Source organism: Prionailurus viverrinus, chromosome C2 (genome assembly GCF_022837055.1).
Source record: "Prionailurus viverrinus isolate Anna chromosome C2, UM_Priviv_1.0, whole genome shotgun sequence".
Taxonomy (NCBI): domain Eukaryota; kingdom Metazoa; phylum Chordata; class Mammalia; order Carnivora; family Felidae; genus Prionailurus; species Prionailurus viverrinus.
The window spans coordinates 15,982,182-16,008,506 of NC_062569.1; the positions used below are offsets into that span (position 1 = coordinate 15,982,182).

The 26,325-nt window shown below is 42.8% G+C and overlaps 1 long non-coding RNA gene across 1 annotated transcript; it reads right to left on the reverse strand.

Moving 5' to 3' along the window:
• Positions 1–6,920: 6,920 nt before the first annotated feature.
• Positions 6,921–13,771, reverse strand: LOC125175355 (uncharacterized). The gene is made up of 3 exons (XR_007155760.1): positions 13,621–13,771; positions 11,428–11,610; positions 6,921–7,071 (listed from the first exon to the last, which is right to left on the reverse strand). It is a non-coding gene; the product is annotated as an uncharacterized LOC125175355 (long non-coding RNA).
• Positions 13,772–26,325: the final 12,554 nt, after the last annotated feature.

Genomic DNA, 26,325 nt, shown 5'->3' on the forward strand with positions numbered 1-26,325 from the left:
AGTTTGAATACAGCCCCTGGACAGCAGTTGTATTTGTCTATCGAACATGAGCTTGTCACATGATTGGGTAGACAGATCAACAAAACTTCGTGGCTAACCTAGTTGTTTTTTGGTTATACATTGTGTAAGTATATGCCAGAGAAATATGTCAAACCGCGTTATTGTAGAAGAACTTTCCAATAAAAATCAAAAAATATTTTATATGTAGTTAAGAAAACATTTGAGTTTTACTCCATGTGAAGAGAAAATTGTCTGTTCTTTAACCGTAAAGCAGTTGATGACTCAGGATTGTCACTATCGCCAACTGTGTAGGATAATGTTGTTGTACGGTATTTGTAACCTACTCACAACTTTCTATGCCCCAGCTGCCTGTAAACATGTCTTCCTTGTCACAACTGTGTGTGTTCATGCTGTAAGGAAGGGCTGAGTAGATAACAGTATACTTTCGGTGATCCGAACCAGCAGTCGAGGCAAAGGAAGATCAAAGGGTGTATTAGTTTGGATGTTTGGGGTTGCCACTAACCAAAAAAAACCCCCCAAAAACCCCAGTATCTAAACTGATAGAGGATGGTTACCTTGTCTATTTTGCTTTAATGCTTCTCATAACTGGAGATGGTAAAAAGGGCTTTAAGCCTGGCCTCGTCCAGCACTCAAGCAATGGAAGAAGCACCCAAATTCTCTTTTCCTTAAAGGCTTCTTCATCAATGATCACTTTCCTCATGTTGTCATGCAGTGGCTGTGGGCATTCAGAGGGCTACAGTTTTCTTTGATTTGAGGCTACCGAAAAGAAAAAGAGTTGCCCCTGACTGGCCTGGATCATGTGCTCATCCCTGAACCAACACCTGCAGGAGGTGATGGAATAGGAGGATTAGGTAAAATCAATCACGGTCCATACTTGGAAAAGAGGATGAAGTCATTCCCTCCCAAACCAGTGAGCCTGAGAAGTTCAAAGCCTACTGTAAAGGGAAAAGAAAGATACTGGTAAGCTTCTGAGAAGCATCACTTCTGCAAGGGAAGAGTGTTCTTAGGCAAAGCACAACGCATAGGACTCAGGTTTTCCAGTTTGATGGAGCCTACTTTGGCTTCCTACACTGAAACTGTAATGGAGGTGAAGAGGTGAGGGATAGAAGTTTGGCCATGGGGGAACAGAGGCTGGGCTTAGGTTGGGGGATCGAGAATGGGGCTTGTGGGAGTTGAGAGTGGGGAGCTGTTATTGACAGAATTGCTCTTCAGGTCCTTTCGTTCCCTAGCAGGTTGAGAAAGTTTTCTTGATGATGAGACAGATGGTATGCCTCTGATTACACTCCCCTGGATTTTTTTTTTAATGTTTATTTACTCTTGAGGGAGAGAGACAGAGTGTGCGTGGGGGAGGGGCAGAGAGAGAGGGAGACATTAGAAGCCCAAGCAGGCTCCAGGCTCTGAGCTGTCAGCACAGAGCCCAACGCAGGGCTCGAACCCATGAGCCTCGAGATGATGACCTGAGCTGAAGTCAGACGCTTAACCGACAGAGTCACCCAGGTGCCCCCACTCCCCTGGATTCTAAAAGGATTAGTTCAAAGTCAGCTCTGGTGGAATCCATCCTCAAGCCTACGTCAAATGCGTGAAGAATGAACGAAACACTAATCAAGTGGTAAGTGCACAGCTTCACACATGCAGGCCCGCGTTAGGGCTGGGGGAACCTAGTCCATGGTGCTGGCCACGCTCTCTGGCCTCATACTTTGTTTCCTGTGCTCAACTGACAATTCTCAAATTGTGGTGGGTGTTTTCCTTCCTATGGGGATGTAGCAGCTGCCTCCATTGTTGCCTACTACCAACACGAGTTCGCCTATAGCTATTGATATAGGCATTCTAGCCAATCTCCCACTCAGTCTGCCCATTCACCTCACATCATTCATAAAGTCACAAGTACTTACATTTTCTTGCTCAAGATCATAACAGTAATGTTTATTATTCATTCACTCATTAAAAAAATAGCATCTTTCAGGGTCTCTTCACTGTCTAAAAAATAAAAAAATATCCCATTTAGCAGAGCATCCAAAACTCCCTGTGATCTGAAACATGTTCACTTTCCTGGTCTGTTTCCACACACTCCTATAGTTCAGACACACAGAAGATCTCTTCTTCTCATGTTTGGCGTTTTCTTTTTTTCTTTTTACATGTATTTATTTTTGAGAGACAGATAGAAACTGAGCACAAGTGGGGTAGGGGAAGAGAGAGAATGAGACACAGAATCGGAAGCATACTCCAGGCTCCGAGCTGTCAGCACAGAACCCGATGCGGGGCTCGAAGAACTCACAAACCATGAGATCATGACCTGAGCCGGAGTTGGATACCCGACCGACTGAGCCACCCAGGTGCCCCTCTAATGTTTTACATTTTCTAGCAATTTACTCACTCTGCCAATTCCACTTGAAAAATCTTCCCACTCCCCTCCTCTCGCCACCAAAACCACCGTCAAATGTCGAACTTTCCACAGAGCCTTTGTCAATAACCCCAAGTGAAAACATGTCCGTCTCCAGTGGGAATGTAACATTTGCTTGACCCTCTGATTGCCACACAACTGGAAGGGTGCTGATACATCTTACTATACACGGGCTCATTTAATTTAGCACTTTGCTACCTAGGTGCATGTTCTTTGCCAGGAGTACAAAGATGAACGAGGCATGGACCCTGGCCTCAAGAAGTGTATGATCTAACATGGGGAAAAATATAGGTCACAATGTGGAAGAGTTGTGCACATTGCGATGATATACAGTTGCAGAAGCATAAAACTGGTGCAGACTGATTGAAATACTATCAGGGCACACTTGACATTGGAGGGAGGGCTGTGGCAAAGAAGAGAAGGTTACCAGCACATAGACATAAGAGGGAGGATTTTAAGAGAAGGCCCACCAAGCAAAGGCCAGGGCGTGTCAAATTTCCTACGATGCTTGGAAAATCTTGAGCAATGTGAGAATGGTTTGAGAAGAAGGCATACTGATGCTTACGAGCATGGATGGTAGAATAAATAAAACCTGGATTCAAATTCCAGCTTTGTGACCTAGGATCGTTTGGCATTGAGCAAGTTAATTTCTTTGATCCTAGCTTTCCTCATCTATAACATGAGGAAACAGTAAAGTTCATGCTTAGATAGAGATCCAATAGGATAAAATGGGTCAGTACTTAGAACAGTGCCTCACACACAGTGGAGGGCTTCACCATTGGAGTTCTGGAGGTTTTGTGTCTTTTGCCTAATGCTTTAAGGAGGACTGTGTCAGTGCTCGGAGAATCTCCAGACCCTCTCAGATAAGTATTTGACAGGTTGTGTGCCCTCTCTGGCTTCCTTGGACTTTCCATGGCCAGAATTTGTGGCTATTCCTCACAGAACTTGCTTCCGGCTGCTGGACCCACATGTCTAGTAGGTGCAGAGAACAGGAAGAGCACCACTGGGGTGGCAGCTAATCAATGACTGGCCTGTGCAAAAGTGCTGGCTGTGGAGTAGCAGCAAACCTAGATCTAAGAGGGGGGGAATGGACGATATGTGGGGCCAGACGTTGTGAGGAGCACTGAGGAAGTGAGACTGGGGGGCAATGCAGAGGTTAGGAGATTCCACTGCTGGGATGTTCTTTCTGTCTAATGGAAAGTAATTGGTGCTTTAGGCCAAATCCGTTCCCCCATCTTAACACCATTAAAACATCATTTGCTGAGAGCACTGAGCTGTGTAAACTTGATGTTCTCTCTGAAGGGCCAGTTTCCTTGGTTCAGAGCAGGCAGTGGGCTGGCTGTTCTGAGGTGAGCATTTGGACAAATGCCCACCACAGCCAGAACTACATAGCTCTAACGCATGGGTGCTTGGGACAATACGCCAGCCTGGCTGCTCTCAGCACCTTTTCTGTCTTTTCTCCACGGGGCTCCAGTGCCCATCAGTTTAACTTAATTCTGCTGTTAGTTCATCATGCCATAATCAGCCTCATCCCCAGAAACTCCACCAATCAATTGGAGACCCAAAGCACTGTTGCTTTCGAGAAAATCCCTGCGCGTCCAGGATAAATACCAGTACGAGTTAAATTTGTAACTTCAGCCATTCTCACCACCATAACTACAACAAAGAGGGCTGTTGTCATATTGCAGATATCTGTGCCTACATGTGTTGCTGGCTGATGTGAAAATCCCAAATCCAACCAACTCTTCCAGTCCCTGGATGGGGACTTTTCCTTAAAAAAAAAAAAAAATGGGGATATTATGCTAAGCAAAATAAGTCGATCAGAGAAAGACAAATATCATATGATTTCATTCACCTGTGGAATTTAAGAAACACAACAGATGAACATAGGGGAAGGGAAGGAAAAAGAAGATAAAAACGGAGAGGGAGACAAACCATAAGAGCCTCTTCAATATAGAGAACAAACTGAGGGTTGCTGGAGGGGAGGTGAGTGGGGGGATGGGTTAAAGGGTGATGGGCACTAAGGAGGGCACTTGTTGGGATGAGCACTGGGTGTCATATGTAAGTGACGAATCACTGGGTTCTACTCCTGAAACCAATCCTACACTGTATGTTAACTAACTTGAACTGAAATAAGTAAGTTTTTTAAATGGGAATTTCTTTAAAGGTTAGCAAGCAGGAAGGACTTGTTAAATTTAACTAATTAGATTAATTTTCAAGTTTCCACACACCATCGCAGACACAAATATCATAGATGAATCAGCATGAGGGCCTATGCTCTATATTTGACAGTACAGTATCTTGAAATAAAACAGATGTTCTCTGTTTTTTAAACAAACTATCACTTGATTTTTAGAGAATCGGAAGAGGACATTTTGGTTGGGGAAAAAATATGTTTTCTTTGGCTAAGCCTGGATCATTTTTAATTAAATAAGCATATTTGTACATTCTGTAAATGAAACCATAAAATATATCGACCAGCAAGCCAGAATCCCCCCTATGCTTGGAAAGTGGACATTTGACTGGCACCAGTTAGCCTTGAACCATCAATTTCACTGCTCCCATCATATCCCTGGGATATGGGAGCTCCCAGGGATGTGGGGCTCCCATCATATCCCTGCTGTGTTATAGCAAAAGGAACAAGTAAGGCCACCAAAAGTACCACATTCAGAGGAAGCATGGATTTTTTAACAGTGACTATATTTAAGGCCGTTACAGCTTATTCATTTTGTCAAGGCCAATACCCTATTCTTGAACCACTGGGTATAAGAGACATGGGAAACCAGAACCATTTCTAGGAAATAATCATAGCTCATAGATGGGAGTCCAGGGAACCTGATTTATCATCTTTGTTTAGCCGGGGTTTCCTGAGGGACTTCCTGTGTCCTTTTTGGTTTTACAGACATTAATTAACTATGTGATCGACTCTAATTTCTGAGCCTGGGTGAGAGAAGGACAGGGTCTATAAATATAGCCACATATACAGCCGAGTTCACCTGTTGCGTTCGTCAAATGGAGAAATTAGTTCTACGGAAATACAGTATGTTACTAAGCCCCATGCCCAGTGGGGCAGGAATGTCTACATTAATCTTGGACTCATCTTGAGGAAACCAGAGAGCTCCTGTTCTCCTGCCACAGTGCTAAAGACGTGGGGATATTTGAAGACTGGAGAGAGCTCTGACATCATATGAAGTGGTATGTTGCCTTTACGTTTCGAAGCCTAGTTAGGATCTGCATTATCGATCTCCTCCCTGCTCCTGGATCAGTACTGTAAGCGTACAATCATACTCTAAAGAGGAATTGGCAAACTCTAGCCCGTGAACTGACGCCGGCCCATTCACCTCTTTTGGTAAATAAAGATTTTTTGAAACTCATCCATGCTCATTCATTTATGTATTGGCTGTGTTCACTTTCATGCACAACAGGAGAGTTTAACAGTCCCAACTGAGACCAAGTGACCCACACAGCCTAAAATATATGGTGCTTTAACAGAAAAAGTTTGCCTACATCTGCTCTAACATATGTCATTAAAGGAAAAGAAAAAAACTTAAATCTTTTATAGCACTAGGTCAAGAGAAAACGTATCAACACATTGAGAAATAGTAATACACATGTATTATTTAGAAATTTAAGGCAACGAGAAAATACAACCAAAAGAATTCAAAGTGGCTGCCTCTTGGGGGGGATCAGGGCACTCCTGGGTTGTTTTTTGTTTTTTTTTAAGCTAAGTTTATTAATACTATTAAATTTTTCAAAATAAGAATGTAACTACTTTGATAAACAAACAAACATCTAATACCAGGAACAACCACAATACCCTTCCTTTACCCCACCTTTCTCCGTAGTCATCAGTCCCTTTCTCTCCTTGCATACCACAATTTCTTGAGTTAAATAAAATCTGTCTTCTGCCTCCTCAGTCTAAGGAAACTGTTCTTGTCAATAGTATGGACATCCTCCATGTTGCCAAATCAAATGAGCGTCTTCTCCATCATCTTATATGATTCTCAGCAGCACCCAACACAGTCCATTCTTCCTTCTGTCTTGAAATACTCTACATTTAGCCTCCTAATTTTCCTCTCCCTCAGAAGCTGTCCCTTCCCACTGTTCTATGCAGGCTCTTCTGTGCCACCTCAACCTTTTTGAATCAACTTGTCTCAGGGTTTAGCCAGCACCCTATTACCCTGTCAATATTCTCCCCCAAGAGGTCTTATCCAATCCCAAGAATCCAGTCCAAATCTTTCCTTTCACCACTTCCTTGACATTCTGCCAGGTTTTGCAATACTTGTTTGAAATTTATTATGACTAAAACCAGAGACCTTGATAATTTCCTACAGTCCTCACCCCAAGCCTCCTTCCACCCTGCTTTGCTTCATTTATTAAATTGCACTCCCTGGTAGCTCAAACCCCAAATTCAAGAGTTATTCTTGATTCTTTTTTTCACGACCTCCTCAAATCAATCACTAAATTCTAACCATTTTACCTTCAAAATGTATCTCCAATCTGTTCACTTCTCTCCAAGACCGCAGCCAGCATCTTAGTTCAACCAACCATCACGTCTTACCTGGGCCACCGCAATGGTTCCTAAGTGCTCTGTCAGCCTCGGTGCCTGCCCCACCACTGCTCATTCACCGCACGGTGGCCAGAAAGATCTGTTTAAAATAAACCAGTTCATCTTTAACACACAGTCCAATCAATGACTTCCAACTGCTCACACAAGAAACTCCAAACCCTTTATCACAGTCTACAAGGCCCTGTGGGATCCACTCCTGCTTCCTGCTCCCCCTTCACCTCAACCTTCTTCTCACCCCTTGTGCTCTGGTCTCCAGTTCTGTGAACACTTCAAACCTCGCTCTGCCGCCAAGATTTGTACTCGCCCTTCCTAGAATGCTTTTTCCCCAACACTGTACAAGGTAGCTCCTCCTTCTGGCCCCAAGCAAGAATGTACTCTGACTGAGACTAATGGGGTAGAGCGGGGACTCTGTAGCAAATCAATCCAAAGCTTAGGGGCTTAAAACAGCAATGTACTGTTTTTCATAACTTTGTGGGTCAGGATTTCAGGCAGGTCCCAGTTGGGTGGTTTCTCTGCTCCATATGATGTTAACTGGAGCCACCTCCTCAGCCTCGTTCAGCTGGCTGCACTGAGAGATGCAAGAGAACTTCACTCCCACGTCAATCCCAGGTCATCCCTACAGTGTGGTCTGGGGCAAGGCATGTTTGCTCAGAAGAGCAAACATTGATTAAATGAGGCCAGGGAAGTTGCTAACCCCACATGACTTGCACCTAACACAGATAGGGAATTAGAAAAAAGTCAATTAAGTGGATTAAAATAATATCTTTTTCCAAATAAATATGTATGTTCATGCACATACTAATAAATACATTTCTGAATGAATAAATATGTCAGATTTAGAGACAGGCAAATTGCCTGTTCTTGCACCATTATTAACCAGCTCCAGTTGCCCTTTCTCTATAGCATCTCTGTCTCCCTCTTGGAAAGAGAGGTGATTAAAAATGGTTATGCAAGGGTAGAGATGCCAGGCACCTTAGAGACTCTATCAGTGGGCACATCTCCAACTTCTGCCAAATGTTCCCATCAAATGTTCAGACTATCTCTGTATATTAGCTCATGGCCTTTCTACCTGGAAATTGGCCTTGGTCCCAGTTGTCCACCTGGTGATGTTCAACACTTACCTCCAGATATGTGTTCTGATTTCATGTTCCCCTAGCACTAAGCACTGCCATCATAACTATTCCATACTTTAGAACTCATTCCGTACTTTGTTCACTGAGGATCAGATTCTTTCTTTTATTTTAATCAACTGCACAGACCCTGATGTTGAGTGAATGCCTAGAATTCTGACTTTTCTTTTGGGACACTCCGATACTGCATGTCGGACTCCCTATCACGGCTGGACCCATCACCTGCCACGTGCTCCTATCCCTTTATGGCTCCATTCTGTCATTCAGTGGGACTGCCTCTCATATTCTGACGCTGGTTCTTCTCCCCAGTACCTGCCCCGTGCCAGTGGATGAATCTAGACCCAAGCCTTTTCTTAGCGTGTTCCATCGTGATGTAATGAACCTAATCAAAACTGGCCGAATTCTGACAATTAGTAGGTTTGCAGCATATTCTCCAGTATTTTTTCCAATATGGTGGTACTGACTACTTGGTCGCTTTGAATTTGTTGGATTGCCTGTGACCTCCGGTCTGATTCTTCAAACTTGGCCACCTTTGTCTAAACGTCACAATGATCTGGGGGGAGGTGAAGTAAGCAGGGGGATGGGAATTGAAGATGCCAAAATAAGGTTTTATTGAAGAGCAGAGTATACTGCTCATAACCATGGGAGCAACCCAGGAATCATCAAGACCAAAAATGGTGCAGAAGGTCAACCAAGCTACCCAAACAAGAAGACAAATAAGACAGTCAAATCCAGAAGAGGCAAAGAGGAACTTAAAATCTGACAGAAATACATGGCAGGTCCATCATCAAAGGCCTTGGCCTATTTATAGTACAATGCTTTTGATCTATTCAGTCTGGAGATACATTTAGCAGTATCATTACTAATACCAATGAATTTCCTCTGACTTTATGCAAAGAGATAATATGGTATTAAAAAAGGAACGTGAGCTTTATAAGCAGACAAACTTGTGTAAGTTACTTACTGTTGCTTACAGGTTAAGATTCTCTATAATGTTAGATGGTGATTACCACTTTGTAAGGACTCCATAAATGGCAGTGACCATTAGGCAATACATTCTAATCTGCCTGAGGGAGAGATGAGTCTCACTTGGCTTATGTCCCCAGTGTGTGTCAAAATACTTAGCACATGGTAGGTGTTCAACACATGTTGAATGAAAGAGATACTTGAAAGAACTTGGCCAAGAAAAGGTGAACTGTACTTTCATTTCAACTCACATCTCTTTCACACAATTTTTCAGGATGGACATTCAGTCCTCTTTACAATTTCTCTCTCTCTTGATATTTAACTTGGGCTTGCTCTGTTTGGGTCTTTGGAAGTGGACACATCTAGTTTGTTCTTGGTTCTTAGAACCTCATTGCAATGTTCATAACCCAAGATTATGTTTATTTTGGGATAACGTGTTTTTCTTGTAAAACCTAGCATTTATTCCATTCACTATATTTTCAGTTGCCTCAGTTATGCTTAATTAAGGACAATGACTCATCAAGATCTGGTCCCTCCTACAATCTATCTTGCTTCCCTCTATTATAGTTGGTCTCCAAAATCAGTTGGTGTTATAGTTCAGTACTTCTCAAACTTGTGTCAGAATCACTCAGAGATGTGGGGGAAAACCCAGAACGCAGGGTCCTACTTCCAGAAATTTTCATCCAGGCAGTCTGGATTAGGATCTGATAAGCATTTCTATTAAGTTCCCAGATGTCGATGCTGATGTTGTTGGTCCACGGACTATACTTTGACTAGAACTGCTCTTGCTCTATGGTATTATCCAACTTTCCCCCAACACATAAGCATATTTACAGTGCCAAATCTGTGATTTTTCTCTTCTATCTGCCTAGAATATCCTTCCCTGGTCTTTTCTTTCAGAAAATTTCTACTCATCTTTCGGAACCAAATTTAGTATTATCTCCTTGGCAATACTTTCTCTGTTCCATCTTTCATCCCCAAAGAATCAGTCCCTCTTCTTTAGCTTTATCCCTAGTCCCTTTCATCTAAACACAATTGAGCGTCTTTCCTCATTGTGTCATAGTTTGCTTTTATGCATCTGTTTTTCCCGCTAGATTGTGAGTTCACCGAGGTCAGAGACTCTATTTTGCTAGAGCCACATGTCCCTTTCACCGGCAGAGTTTTGTATACAAAGACATTTATTATGTATTTGTTATTGATTAAATTATCGCTCCTATTTCTTCCTTCCTTAGGTTAAACTGTAATTACATTGCAGCTTCATACCAGAGGTTTTGTTCATTTTTTTCCTTTTAAAAATATTATATACCAGATGGCACCGGAAAGCTTTAGTTTAATTCTCTAGGGGCCTTGGGGGTATTAGGTAACTGCTGTGCACAACAAAGATCACAAGATCACAAGGAGCACTGGCACAGTCTAACAATTACAACCCCCTTTAAAAGCCATTGTTGTCCTCAGAGACTCCAGACAGGCCAGTCATTAGTGACAAAACATCATCAACACACTTTCGAAATAGAAGGATGTAGCCTGCATGTAATGGAAGGAAATTGGACCAGTGAGACTATTCACCTGACCTACCTGAGCTTCATTTAAGGTCGGAACCAATCAAAGCTTGTAAATTAGCTTGAGATTCATGGGGAGTTAAAAAAATATGTCTCGGAGGTGGTAAAAACATCTGATTTACTACTTCTGATTCCTTAAGCTATTACATTAAGGAGATCTCAGCGCACCACCATAAAGAAAAAGGATGTTTCCCTCAAAGAGTTTCATTTGCTTGGTTTAAATTTCTCATTTAAGCATTGGCATTTCTAGACAGAAGCAAGGAAGGGTTATAGGGAGCTGGGGGGAAATCATGCATATTAGTTTTACATAATCATGTACCCTTACTTTCAAAGGATGAGCCGTAATATCCTGTATCCTGTGCTTCGGTGAGAACACCTGCCCAAGACTGATGGCAACATATAACAGCAAGGATCCACTGAATTAGATCCTGTCACATAATTATCCCCCACATCCAGGAAGTTTAGTACCGTTGGCTTAGCCAGCTTCTAGAGTGACTGGCCAACAGATTAGCCAAGTCTATGTTCAACAGGCATCAGTCTCTGGAGGACCAATACCTACTGAATAGAGACTGTAAAGACAGGAGTTCAATATGAGGGCAAATTGTCTATCAAAGTCAGCCCTGCAATGACCATACTTGATTTTGCAAGTTTAATGAAAGCATGGATATTTATATTATACTGTACATTATGATCAAATACAGCTTTATGTATTTGCTCAAATTGTTCTGGGTTTGGCAACTGAAACTTCCTTCAGTTGGCTCCTGTGACCCTTTGACATACCTCCCTATAGTTGGAGGTTTTTATTGTTGTTGTCTTAGCACTTCCTTGCTTGCTGGCACTACAAGATTCTCTAGGCCATGATGTGTATTAGCTGTCTCGGTCCTAGAATCAGCCATTTTCCATGGAGACCTGGTTCCCTTTATTGGTGAATGGCATTGGTCTTGTTGCTTCGGGTCTTTTCAGCTGACAAGGCAAGAAAGTATATTTGTAAATACCAATCTGCATATACGTGTATTTGTAAATGTTTCTATATGAAAATGTCTCTATCTGCATTAACCTAAACATGAATTCATACTGATGCCTGAAACTCTAATTAATTACTACTTGGATCATTTTGACCTTATTCCCTTGCTTATCTGTAAACTGCCACTCCAACAGTGAGAAACCTGGCTCCTACAAGCTGATATTAATTTATTTCGTCAGTTCCAGTATACGTGTATAGCAGTTTCGTAATTTTTAGCCCGTACAGACATGGGAAACAACTTCATCAACGAGAGGACAGCATTTACATACAGTCCACTTTGCCTTTAATCTTAACCGTCTCTACTCGTTTCCAGAGCGACTTAGTTCAGCACATTTTCCCCTCATCGTCTTTATTCAGATTCTTCTGTAAACTTTCTGCATTCCATAATTGGTTCCCTCAACCTCCTAAATGATCACCGTTTATTTCATATATCAATGTTCACTCTTTGTGCCATAAAGTTCTATGGATGTTGGCAAAAGCATAGTGGCACGTATCTACAATTGTAATATGATAAACAGTTTTATTTGCCTAAAAAAATTTCCTTGTGCTTCACATATGCAATTCTTTTCCCACCCAGAACCCTGGCAATTACTGATACGTTTACTTCGTCTTAGTTTTGCTTTTGCTAAAATGTCACATTATTATAACAATATAGTATTTCACTTTTTTTCAGACTGGTTTCTTTAACTTAGTAACACGTTTAACATTACCTATGCATTGTGAGGTTTAGATAGATCATTGCTTGTTATTGTTGAATCGTTTTCCATTGTAAAGATACACCAGAGTTTCTTTATAGATTCACATATTGAAGAACACATTGGTTGCTTCCAGTTTCTAGTCATTATAAAGTTACTATAAACACTGCATGCACATTGCATATGTGTATGAGTTTTCAAATTATCAAATACTTAGGAGGGCGATTTCTGAGTCATACAGTAAGATCACATTTAGCATTATAACAAACTGCTAAACTATCTCCCAAAATGGCTGTACCATCAACACTGAACGAGAGCTCCTATTCCTCCACATCTTTTCCAGCAATTGGAATTGTCAGTTTTTAATTTAAAAAAAGTTAGCCAAAAATAATAAGTGCACAGTGGTAAACTTGATACATAAAAGTAGATAAATGCTTTATGGTTAGATTTTTTATTTTATTTATTTATTTATTTATTTTTTCAACGTTTATTTATTTTTAGGACAGAGAGAGACAGAGCATGAACAGGCAAGGGGCAGAGAGAGAGGGAGACACAGAATCGGAAACAGGCTCCAGGCTCTGAGCCATCAGCCCAGAGCCTGACGCGGGGCTCGAACTCACGGACTGCGAGATCGTGACCTGGCTGAAGTCAGACGCTTAACTGACTGCGCCACCCAGGCGCCCCTGGTTAGATTTTTTAAAAATAATGTTCAAAGGTACGTTGAAGTTTCTTTAAATACGAACCCTCCTAAGTGTATATATCTTTGCTTACATAAAGAAACCATCAGCTCCTCGATGCGAGAAGGAGCATTAAAGTTATTTAGTAGAGCTTTGGCTCATGCACCAACATCACTGTCATCACCTGGAAGCTTCTTAGAAATGCAGTATCTTGGGTCTTAACCCAGACCTACTAATCAGGATCTGCATAACAGGATCTCCAAGTAAATTAGGTACAAGAAAGTTTAGGAATCGTTACTCAAGAATCATAATATCACAGATGCATAAAGGTGGAAGGAATCTGCCATTTGGCAGGTGAGGAAACTCTCCAAGAGCTCTGTGCTCGGTGCGTGCTTGCATGTATGCAATGCTGTGTCGCTGATCCTCTTGAGTACATATTTTTTAAAGGAAGGTGGTGACAGCTTGCTCAATTACTCAAAAAGAGTAAAAATAAGCTCAGGCTCATTACTCAGTAATACAAAACAATATAAATTTAATCCGAAGTCATGGTGAAAGTCATTGGGAAAATGATACTTACATGAAACAAATTCAGTGCAAGGATAACTTACAAAGCCCATCAGTTGTGTACGCGAGGCAAGCCGGCAGTCATTCCTCACTGAGCATTCACTGAGCAGAACTGTGCTGTCACTCACATTAAGGTAAAGCACCTGGTCTCCATCTGGCCTCCAGGAAAGCTAAAAATAATAATAAGGCATTTTTTATTTACCAATACCAGCCTTGCAGCTGTGAACTCTTAATCTTACGATAGCACTTAATCACCAGCTCACTAGAACATAAATAACCCCCGGGGCCGGGGATTGATGTAAACATTCTAAAATGTGAGCTCAAACCTGTAGCTGCCCCAGGAGAGTGGGGACAGAGGAGGGTCTGAGGCCCTTCTTACACAAGCTGTCTCTTAAGTAACTTTTATTTAAAATAGCCAATATGCCAAAGTGGCACACTTTAGGATAGCCTGACCTTGGCCCCTAAACAGGCCATGCTTTGAGGGTGAGTAACTTACATTTCTACATTACATTTAGATAAGCCTTATATCTGAGAGCCATTAATATAGACATATACAGCAACATACAAACAACAACTTCCAAGGCTAAGGGAGATACACGTCATTACTAGGAATATAGCTTAAGTGCTAATACAAAGATGGCTATTAGAATCGCTCGTTAGGGATGAGGTCAGCAAGGACTACAGCGAGAAATTCAAACAAACTGCTCCCGGCTTGTTCATTTTTCAACTTTAGGAGTCCTCGAGAACTGCCCTGTTCCTGGGAAGCCCACCGAAGCTACTCAAGGGAGCAGATGTCTGGGAACAAAGAAAATTGTAAAGTTTCAGGGCAATCGCAGGGGAAAACAAATGCCTTTCAGGTCATGCTTAAATGATTATACAGGTTTTGCGAAGTTCCGGCGGCTGCTTCCGACTATAAGAAAAACTGACCACAAGGTTGCTGGCTGACCGTGTAAAGCAACCCTGAAGTTTGTGTTGGTTCTCAAAGCCCTGAGAATGATCTTCCTGTCTCCTTACTTGCCATGAGTAATCAAAAGCCATTTGCTTAAAGCAAAACACTTGGTCTGGTCTCTTGGCTGATGCACCCGAAGCGGAAAGCCTTTTGCGTTCTGTGACAGCATCAGATTTAGCTCCAACACTAAACTTCAGCTTCTCAGGCTGAGCCGTAACGCCATCGGGTTTACAAAGGAATACATGACATAATCTAAGGCACTTAGCACAGTCCCTCACACGGAAGTGCTGAATACATATTATTTATCAAAATTATCGTGTGAAGCGTCTCTTCTCCAAGAATGCAACGACGATCTCTACTTTCAGAAGTTTTGTGTATCTTATGAAGTTTTACTCACATAAATACAAAAATGTATGATGGTGCAAGAAACTCCCACTTTGTTTTTCTTTTGATGGTTGCTGAAGTGGGATGCTGGGATCTGAGAATATATTGAATTCTTTTCATGGTTACTGAAGATTGGGGGGTTCAAGCAAAGATTAATTGTGGCAGGGCTCTAAGGGAGATGGAGAACATCTAGACTTCAGTAGAAGAAGCTGTCTGCACATCTCCTGTGCCCTCTCCTGGCAGGGAGGGTTGCTTTGCCCTAGTGGGTTCCGCTGAGACTTATTAACTCCCAAACTGTGTCCCTAAGCCTTCTTAGGGAAGGGGGGTGGGGGTGAGGGTTGGGGGGAGAGGGGATGGGGTTGGGGGGGACTATGATGGGTTCTCCCTCCTATCCTCAGCTCTTTCAACACTGGTTTGGGGGGTCTACTGAATATCCGTTTTGTTGTTGTTGTTGTTGTTGTTTTGTTGTATTATCGTTATGATACAGGTCAATGCTGTGGGATTCGACATAACCGGATTTAAATCACAGTTCTTCTACGTGTTAGCTTTTTGACGGAAAATAAGTGTCTTAGACTCAGTAAGCTTCAGTGTCTTTGTTCAATGGGGATGGCACCATTCTCTGAAGTTGTAAAGATGAACTAAAATTACGTATGCAAAGTGCATGGCAGAATGGCTCCTAGAAAATGTTCAGTAAAGGGGAGCTTTGTTAGGAGGATATGTTTCCTCCCTGAGGAAGCTGCCTTCTGGGCCAGCCTCTAAAAACTCCACACATGATGACGCCGAGCCACCAATGCCCTGTCCTAGTCTGAGATTGACCACCAGGACACAGCACCTGGCCCTGATCTCAGGGCCTCAGGGACACACTTCTGGGTACAGTTGGCTTGAAGTGTGTGTACAGGGTTCCTTACACAATCATTGACCTTGGGGGCAAAAATAGGAAGTGAGTACTATATAGCTGAAAATATCCAAGATTTTAGAATAGTAATTTAGCATTAAGCATTAAGAGACACTGTCCCTGTTTATGGACAAATGTTAAGTTGCGGAAAGCTGTAGTTATCAGCCTATTTCCAAAGGAAAAGTAAGGCAGTTGAGCAAGTGGGCATACCCTTCATTTAATGGAACAATCTGAGGAGTAATTAATCCACACGGAAGTTAAGCCCCAGCTTTTGATGGGGCAGCTTTAGAGTTGATGCACTATTGAGAGGATTGCTAATTAAAAATTTTTTTTTCAACGTTTTTATTTATTTTTGGGACAGAGACAGAGCATGAATGGGGGAGGGGCAGAGAGAGAGGGAGACACAGAATCGGAAACAGGCTCCAGGCTCCGAGCCATCAGCCCAGAGCCCGACGCGGGGCTCGAACTCCCGGACCTCGAGATCGTGACCTGGCTGAAGTCGGACGCTTAACCGACTGCGCCACCCAGGCGCCCCGAGAGGATTGCTAATTAGAAATAAATAGTTGTTCTCTGCACCCCACCTTTCCTGGCACAGAGCTCCTAAAACCCTTGGGATTTTCAGGGTGATAAGTCTCTTTTTGTATACAAATGGGATGATTGATGGCTGAGGGCTCCTGGTTCTACCTCAGGTAACCCTGGGGGCTAGGTTACCAGGGGAACCAACCAAGTAATTAGAGGGTTGGAACTTTCAACCCTTACCCTCCATACACCATCCCTTTACCCTCAAACCTGCGCTCCAGACCTCCAGGCTCAGGGAGAAGGGCTGGAGACTGGGCTCAATCACCAACACCCAGTGGTATAATCAATGAGGCCTATGTGATGAATCCTCCAAAAACTCCTACTCAAAGGGGTTTGGTGCTTCCTAGTTGGTGAAGATGAGAAAGGGTTGGGAGGGTGGCGAAGTTGGAGAAAGCACGTAGCCCACACCCTTTCCCACAGATCTTTCTTTTGGCATCTCTAACATCTGAATGTTCCCGAGTTGTATCTTTACAACTACTAGATTAGCCAGTAATCTAGTCAGTAAACTGTTTTCCCCAGTTCTGGGAGTCACTCTGGCAAAATAATGAAAGTGAGGAAGAGACTGTGGAAACTCCTGATTTGTAGTCAAGTCAGATGGAAATTGTGGGTAACCTGTGGATCCACTACTTAAGATTGGTGTCTATGTGTGGGGGCAGGACAGTCTCGTAGGACTGAGCCCTCAACCTTAACCTGTAGGATCTGACACTAACTCCAGGTGGATAGTGTCAGACTTGAATAGTAGGACCCAGCTGGTGTCTGTAGAGAATTAGAGAATTGCTGGGTATGGGAAAAAAAAAAATCCCACACGTTAGAAGTACAGAAGCATTCTGTGGGTAGAGTTGAGAGACTAAAGGAAGACACGGGGAGCTTTCTTTTAGTTGATATCAGTGTGCAGAGGAAACAGAGAATGGAACTTTTCTACACAAACGGTCAGTCTCTACTTTTGATGATGGGAGCCAAGGAAAAAGTACTGTAGGACTGGTCCCTATCACACACTGAGCTATAGTGGTCAGCTGAGCTTTCTTGTTCATTCGATGACGTCCTGAAATCCAATCTCACATCATGACCTTCCCTTCCATGAGCTGGTTCGGTAGAAATGCAGCAGCAGCCCGGGCTGGCTGGGAGAGGATCCCTGACCCTCCACCCATCTTTAGTGACACCCACTCATATAGGACACACCTGAGTATCCTAGCTTGGTGGCTGGGGGTTGTGAGCCAAAGAAAGCAACAGCAGCTCTTTTGCCCATACATAGCTGATTTAACCATACTTCTGTTTTAGAAGCATAACTGTTTAGCCAGGAGTGATTTGGAAGGAGAGGAAGTATAATTTTCTAAAGTTGAAGGAACTGGGCTTTTCTGTTGTGTCCACACCTAATTTCAAACGAAGTGACCATAGTGGCATCCTGGGATGGCCCACTGGCTAATACTGACATATGTGACAGGGTAGTCATAATACCAGCACTCAGAATGACTTCTCGATTATTCTGTGGTGCCCACTCAAAATCTCTTTGGCTACTGTATCTCTTTGGCCTGGATCATCTGGCTGCTGTTGAAATCTCCTGACCATAAAGCTAAGGACCCCCCTCTCTTATTCCTCTGGTCACTTGCTTTTTCAGCGGGAATAATTGGTCTGTTTGAAATAAAGTAATATAAAGAATTCGAGTAATGCGGCTTGATGACAAAACTAATATTCTGTGAACTCATATTATTCTGTATCCCAGCACATTTTAAGCTTATTTTCTTTTCAGCACATAGAATAATTATAACACAGTGTAAAACCTTGAGAAACAATTCCCATTCTAAATATAGATGAATAAAACACTACTGTCCATTCCTGGGAGCCAGAACATACATTATTTAAATGGAATCCTTCCCTGGAATGACATTGGCAATGATGGAGCTTTTCCACGCCGCTGTGCTGTTCAGAATCCAGGAGTCAGGGGTCATGACCTACTATTCCAAATCCTGTATGTTGTCATCTTTTAAACACTGCAACACTGCCCACTGTTGAGGGGTAATGCTGTCACTTTCCCTTCCAACACTGTCAACCAATAAAATATGGCAGATCTCTCTAAGTGTCTAAATCCCTCCCCAGCTGGGCTATTCAGGATGGACTGTTCTCTTTGACTGCAAAATATCTGTACAATTATCTACCACTTGAACTTGGACTTTCACAGCTGGATCTTCATTCTAGCTCTGCTTTATACTGACTATGTGACATTAAACAAGTGGCCCAACTTCTTTTGGCCTCAGTCTCCTCCTATGTAAAATAGGGTATAAGATTGTCTTGTAGAGATAACCGCCAATGGTTCCACCCATCCCTGTACACACACACACACACACACACACACACACACACACACACACACACCAGTCTTTCCTCCAAGAAATGGAGTCTCTTTCCTCGTGCCTTGAATCTGGCCTTTGAGTAGCGTTTTCCAAAAGGATTCGACAGAATTGAGGCTGTGTCACTAAGCACTTGTGAAGGAGTTGCAGAAAAACATGGTCAACGTTCAACATTGAAAAGAGCTTTGGCTTCAGATAAGTGGATAATTCTGACTCCTCCGTTTATTTGTTGCATGAAGCTCAGTGTTGCGCTCACTCTAGAGTCAGTTTTCTCATTGTAAAAGGGGGTCACTGTAGTGGACCTCCCTGGGCCCTTGTGAATTGACCAGCACAGTGCCTGTCACTTAGCATATAGTCAAAAAATAATAGCTACTATTATAATTATTAAAGCATGCACCTCATCTCCTTGTTTCCTTCTCCTTCCCTGCCCTCAGTACTGCTCAGGGTGCCAGTATTTTATATACAAATTCTTGACATCTTAAACTAGTGTAATATAAAGTATTAGTTATACTACTACTAATTCTCTTCAGCTTAAACCACTTATAAGTTTAAAGGGGCTTCTAATATTTACTATTCGGTTTGATTTTTAAAAGGCCTTAGTAATTTGGGAAAATGCCATTATCTTCACGTGTCAGCTTCTGCTGATAACAAATCATTCCAAACTCAGTTGCCCAAGACCACATCATTTTGTTGCTTATGATTCTGTGGTTTGAGAAGGTGGGCTCAGAGCTTAGAGGAGAAGGTTCCTCTCAGTTAACCTCAGGATGCTTAAAACACAGATGCTGACCGGGCATCACTGAGGTTAGAAGAGCCAAGATGGCCTCACTCACATGCCTTGGCTTTGGTCTTAGCTGTTAACAAGGTGCCTTGATTCTCCTCCACATGGTCATTCTCCCTCCAACAGGATAGCCTAGGATCCAGAAGTGTAGAGCTGCCGGGCTTCTTCAGGCTCAGGCTTGGGCTCACTGCTTTCCTGTGTTGTTGGTTTCTGAAGTGAGGAGGAAGGAAGCAGGAGGCAATGCCCCATGCATGGCTCCCTCCAGCACCTGTTTACCGCCTCGTTTGTGCTCTTGCTGGGTATCATGAAGGAACAAGGGGCTGAGGAGGTCCAGACCCAGGCTCTGGGGAGCACAGACAGTGCAGCTTTTGACTGTGTACACAAGGTGCTTTATTCTCCACAAGGTGATCCATGCTAAACCTCCCCCACAGGTTCAGAAAGACAGCCTTATTCAAGAATAAAAGCAGTATAGTGAATTAGTGGACAGAAAGAGAACAAGCTTCAAATTTTCTGACTTTCCCATCCCCACGAAGAAAATTCATGCTGCTTCTCATTTACTTATGTCTTAAGCAGCCTGAGCTTCACCGGGGACTCCGATGGGAACCACTCAGAATACTGAAGGTATAATAAGGGACCGGCTGTGGTGCATTGCAGATGTGTGGACGCTGATCTCCAAAAGCAGAGGCAGCGGGTCCCATTCTGCTGGCCAAGCAACTTGTGAAAACCAGCAGATGATCCGGATATTGTGTTTGAACATAGCCTGTTTGGACAGCCTCTGAACATAATCTGAAACAGAAAGACAAAGTGAAAAAAAAAAAAACCAAACAGCTAATATCTGGTACATGGGAATCCATAACTACTCAGAAGTTTCTGGAGATCCCAAATCTCTCTTTCCCTGAAGAGTATGGTTTCTGTGTGAATTAGCTGGATACATTATCTTCTTTTTTTGTTTTATTTTGCCTTCGTGACAAGCCTAATGCTTGTCGTATTTTATAAATGTTGTTAGTATCAATATCCTTAGAAACATAATTTGAAAATAATTCGTGAAAAATATTTACTGATACTTATAATCAAGGTATTCATGCATTAGTAAAGGTGAAAGAGGATATCATTTTCTTGACTTCATCTCCTTGGATTTGAATTTCATTACCTTGTAAAATTTGCACCTTTAGCCTTGCACTGTGTGTTTAATTCCTCCTTACTAAAAGCCAAGGATCCATTTTTAAAATCTCCCACAGAGAAGTGTTCAGATTTCTTTTTAAAATCCTTTGTGTTCAATTTCAGTTGTGGGGAAACATTCAGACACAAAACCAAAACAAGACATTTTCATTCACCGTGCATTTTAGAAAATCCATTTTGAACTCCTATTCTCTATTGCCAGCATTTCCTGAGGTAAATTTATTCTGTACGCTCCTTGGTCTGAAATAGCTTATCCCCTCCAAACATCTGCCAATATTCAAATTCATGCTGGGAGAGAAGAATATTTTGGAAGCAGGTGTACAAGAGGAGAACTTTTCCTTTCTTCCCTTTCAGGTTCTTTGGATGGTCTAATAATTAAATTGGCGTGAGACAGATTGACAGGAGGAAAATAAATTTCATCTTGTATTACAGGAACTCATAGAGACACGAGACTCAAAGAAATGACCCAAGAAGGCAGCTTTTATACCTTTTAGATAAAGAAACAACAAATTTGTGAAAGAGGTTTGGGCTTAAGGTAATAAATTAGTGAAGAAGTAAAGTTTTGTTTACGCAGCCTTCTCATCCCTAAAATTCCTGATCTCTGGTGGTGGGGATCTTTCTCCTGGTACAGGGAAGGTAACTTTCACATGGAAAATGTATTTCCTGTTTTCAGGGGGACAAAGGAAAGTCAGTGTATCCTTGCACCTGTGGTTTCTTAATTAACTTTAATTCAAAATAATCGATATGCCAAAGTGGCATATTTGGTGATGACCTGCCCTAGACCCCGTAACAGGTAACTTAACTGTTACTCAACTACTCTGAGAGGGTCCCACTTAAAATTCCTTTAATTTTTTCCTTTGGCATCACTACAACCCACAGATAGATTCAGGATCCAGTTGCAGAAAGAATCTGGGAAGGTGCTAACTGCATAGAGGATAAAGTTGGTAATGTGGAGGTTAGCCAGCACGTTGCATAGACAAAAGAGAGAACGGACAGCTACCCTCAGTAAACCGGCTGCTAATTAGCGTTCAGTGAAGCCACATCAAAATAAGCACTTTCATGGGGTGCCTGGGTGGCGCAGTCGGTTGAGCGTCCGACTTCAGCCAGGTCACGATCTCGCGGTCTGTGAGTTCGAGCCCCGCATCAGGCTCTGGGCTGATGGCTTGGAACCTGGAGCCTGTTTCCGATTCTGTGTCTCCCTCTCTCTCTGCCCCTCCCCCGTTCATGCTCTGCCTCTCTCTGTCCCAAAAATAAATAAACTTTGAAAAAAAAAAAAAAATTAAAAAAAAAAAAAAATAAGCACTTTCAGGTAATTGCTTTCAGGAGTTGTCTTAACAGTTGATTTCAATCCGCATGATGCTGGGTGTTGTTCTCAGACCATACAGCTGAGAACAAAACACAAGCCACAAAAAATAGACAAGAAATACTTTGTAAACCTTCAAGTTCCATTTGAATTTATCACTAGCTCCTTTTAAACCAGTGTGCCAGGTCTCACTGATAGCTGGTGTGGTTTCTTGTCTGAGTTTTCACAGCTGTTAAATTGAGAAGGACTATTTCTCCTTTCAATTACTTGGTAATATGGTTTGAGGTGGCCAGTCAGTGCTCTTAGATGGAGAAACAAAGTACCGACGGATTACATAGCACACAGGCTCGGAGGGCACAAGCCTCAGGGAAGAGGAGAAGGAAAGGAAAGGAAATGAGATTAAGCTAATCCTACTTTATCTCCAATTTCACTAACGATTAGAGCTGAGTTGCAAACAGGAGGACACAGATGTATTTTCTTTGACCTACATAGTGCTTGAAAAAAATTGCTGTACATTGAAAACTTGGAAGATGTCTCATCAAAATCTGGATATATTTTTTTTTGGCTTCTCTAAAAGAACCCAGAAGATCGGGAACAGTGGGCCAAGCTCCCCGTTGGCATCAGGAAACGAGAGCTGTGTGAAGTTGGCTCCTTCCGAGGGACCACCTGTCTCCTGGAGTGTCAGAGGCCACACCTGATCTACTCTCTGCACCTGAGTTACCTGTCTGTGCTTTGTAGGTACTGCAGTGGAGACTCTTTGTGGTTTTGTTTTGGTTTTGTGTTTTGTTTTTTATAAAATACCAAGGTTAACCAGATAAGACTATGATCATTCTGGGAGTCCTGGAATATACTAGAGTCATGGTGCCATCCCAGAATATTCCCCTACTTCTTTCTTTTTCACCCGGGTTTCCTGTGCTACTTTGGGATGGTTCTTCTTGCAGGGTTGCTGCCAGTAAGGCTGGGACTCAGATGAGCTACTTTTATGAAGAGCTTTGGCCGTGAAAGCTGACCTAGAGGCTGTCACCACACGTCCCATCCCTGCCAGCAGCAGCAGCATGACAGACAGAAGTAAGAGGTCATGGGGCACCGCTTGCCCTGGGGGACTCTGCAAAGCCAAGGAGCCCATCCCTCCAGCACAGGGCTATCTCCCTACGGCTCTCTCTGAACAAGGACAGAGAAAAAAGTCTCTCTGCTCCCCTGGGTGATGCTAATTTCCATCCTGGAAATGCTGGCCTGCTGTTGGTCAGCTGCCCACCCCATGGCCTTTTGGCCATGGAGCACGCTCTCTCCCAGGCCAGCCTCCCTCAGTCACTTCTGCAGCTCCTCGAAGGCTGGGCTGAGGGACTTCTGTTTCAGCCTCCCAGATGGGCCTTTCTCCTCCAGACTCTTGAGGGGGGGAAGCCCTGCACACACACACACCTCCACGCCCGTTCTCATTTCTGGTCATAGAGCAACTATCTGCCCCTCTTGAGTAAAGCACCATGGGCTGGTTATTACCATATTGTCTCTTTGCTTCAGACCTACTCTTCTGAATGCTGCTCTGTGATGCCAGAATTGGGACTCTGCAAAGCACATGTGTCGGTCAGGATTTAACCAGAGAAGAACTGGTAGCATACACACACACACACACACACACACACACACACGTATATACATGATTATCATGTATATAATCTAATTGGCTTTATTAAATGATTCATGAATCAGATGGCATGCCATCTTGTAAGTAGAGGGGAGCCCCCACGTATATGTATATTTTTAATATTTACTTATTACAAGGAATTGGTTTATGCCATCGTGGGGACTGGCTAAGGAAGTCTGAAAGTCCAAACTACTCTGATGCAGGCATTCAGGAAAAGAAGTTCACAGCCAGACTGGAACCCAAAGGCATGAGCCAAATATCCACTGGTGTCTCTCTATTTGTGTCTCTGCTCTCATTCTCTTTCTCCCAGGAAGCCTCGTTGTAACTTTGAAGGGCTACCAAGATCATCCAGGATCATCTCCCTTACTTACAGCCGACTGATTAGGGTCTCTAGTTTCATTTGCATAATCTCTTCAGAGTGACATCTAAATAATAATTCAGTTGAATCGTTGGAAACTATCACCTTTGCAAGTTTACATGTGGAAAAAGCTATCACGGTGCTAAGCTATCCCCCTTAGCAATTTGGCACCTACACACGTGTTCTTTTTTTTTTTTAACGTTTATTTACTATTGGGAGACAGAGCGACACAAAGTGTGAGCAGGGGAGGGGTAGAGAGAGTGGGGGACACCGAATCTGAAGCAGGCTCCAGGCTCTGGGCTGTCAGCACAGAGCCCGACGCGGGGCTCGAACTCACAAACCGCGAGATCATGACCTGAGCCAAAGTCAGTCACCTAACCAACTGAGCCACCCAGGCGCCCCCATGTGTTCTTAGACCCTGCTTAAATCCCCAAGTAAAGACAATAAACACATGTCTGCCAGACGTGATACAAATGTTCTGCAAACAGCTAAAATCCTGCAAACCATTCTCCGGGAAGAAAATGCAAAGTTATTAGGTGACATTCAGTCTCATTCTCTTTGGGTATTCTGCAATTTAAATACTGAGGGACATATAAAGTTGACTATGATTAGCCTATGTGGCTGAGCCTATACACAGCATACATTTCTTCCACCAGGGCGACTTTGCTCATGAGCCCATTGGACAATGGCAGAAGTTGCTGGGAGGGAAGGGCTGACTGGTGTCCATAGAATGGGTCATCTTCTCCACTTGATTATTAATATTCTCCTCTGCTGAGGTGACCCTTTCAGAAGCATTCAAATTGTACACAAATATCTTCATGTCCTATGCCCACCTCCACAGCCTATCCGTATATCTCTTCCTCAGACTTCCTTGGGACCAACTTTCTAATTGTGTTCCTTCTAAGTCCCTGGCCAGTGAGTCAAACCATTAGCCACAGCCTATGAATTGATACATACTCAGACATCTGGCCATTTCTCCTCCCAAGCAAGCTGAATAAAAGCTGGACACACTGCTCAAAATTCTGCATATAATAGAATGTTCTTACGACCCTACCCTTTTGAGCTGTCCCATCTCTTTTCTTTAAAAAAATTTTTTTTAATGTTTATTCATTTTTGAGAGACAGAACAGAGCATGAGCAGAGGAGGGGCAGAGAGAGAGGGAGACAGAATCCAAAGCAGGCTCCAGGCTCTGAGCTGTCAGCACAGAGCTGGACGCAGGGCTTGAACTCACCGTGAGATCGTGACCTGAGCCAAAGTTGGACACTCCACCGACTGAGCCACCCGGGTGGCCCCTCCCCCCCATCAATTTCTTTTCTAGGAACATCGCGATCAGCTGGCCAACAACATAGGGATCTGTGAGTCAGAATATTCTGATTACTACTTTGGCTACCATTACCATTGTAGTACTTTGGCTACTACATCACTACCATTATGATAACCACACCCACCTTGTCCTTAGTGATTAGTGCCTTTACTTTACCCTTGACATCCCAGGATCCCGTCATTCCCATTGCATTTAGGGATTCTGGTTAAATAGAGTGGTTCCTACCGTAATTTATGACCTACAGAGAAGAGTCACCAAAGAACTTTTCAAGGAATGCTCACAAATTTATTCCTCACAGTCACGTGAGAAAATCATATCATCCAGGCCCTCCAAAAATGAGTGATCAGATCTTACAAGACGTATCCACGCTCACATTCCAATTACCTTGTCTTTGGATATTTTCCCCTACAGCATACCAAAGCAGTTCTGGCATTCTAACTTTATTTAGCACAGACCACCACTGGATCCACATTTTAGAGAATCACTCCCCCAAAATGTTAGAGCCATCCCTAGCCTTTTGAGCCCAAATAATGAACCCAGAATCTTTGCTTAGTGGGCCCATAATAATAAATTGAGCCTGATTCAATTTTATATCCCTTCCACTATAATCCCATTTCTACAAACATTCTCCAGGTTTATGTCTATCTTGATTTTAAAAACCCTGTAGTTCTTAGGTGCATATTGACTTCCTCACAGGTAACTTTCTATACCTCATCCTTTGTACCTCGTTCTTGCTGGGACATAAATCTAATTGTATATCTGAAAGCAAAGAGGGTCATGAGAGTTGCTCTTGAGAAGGAGAAGGAGTGCCTTACAAGGAGAGGCCATTATAGATTCTTCAGACAAAGGAGGGTTGAGTTCCTCAGATAAGATGGAAGGGATACTTCTGCTGCCTAAAAAGACTCAGAATAATTTGGGGGTTGAAGATCCCAAGGTTTGTAAAGATCTTCCTACATGCTCCTATTCTAATTTTCAGGATCCC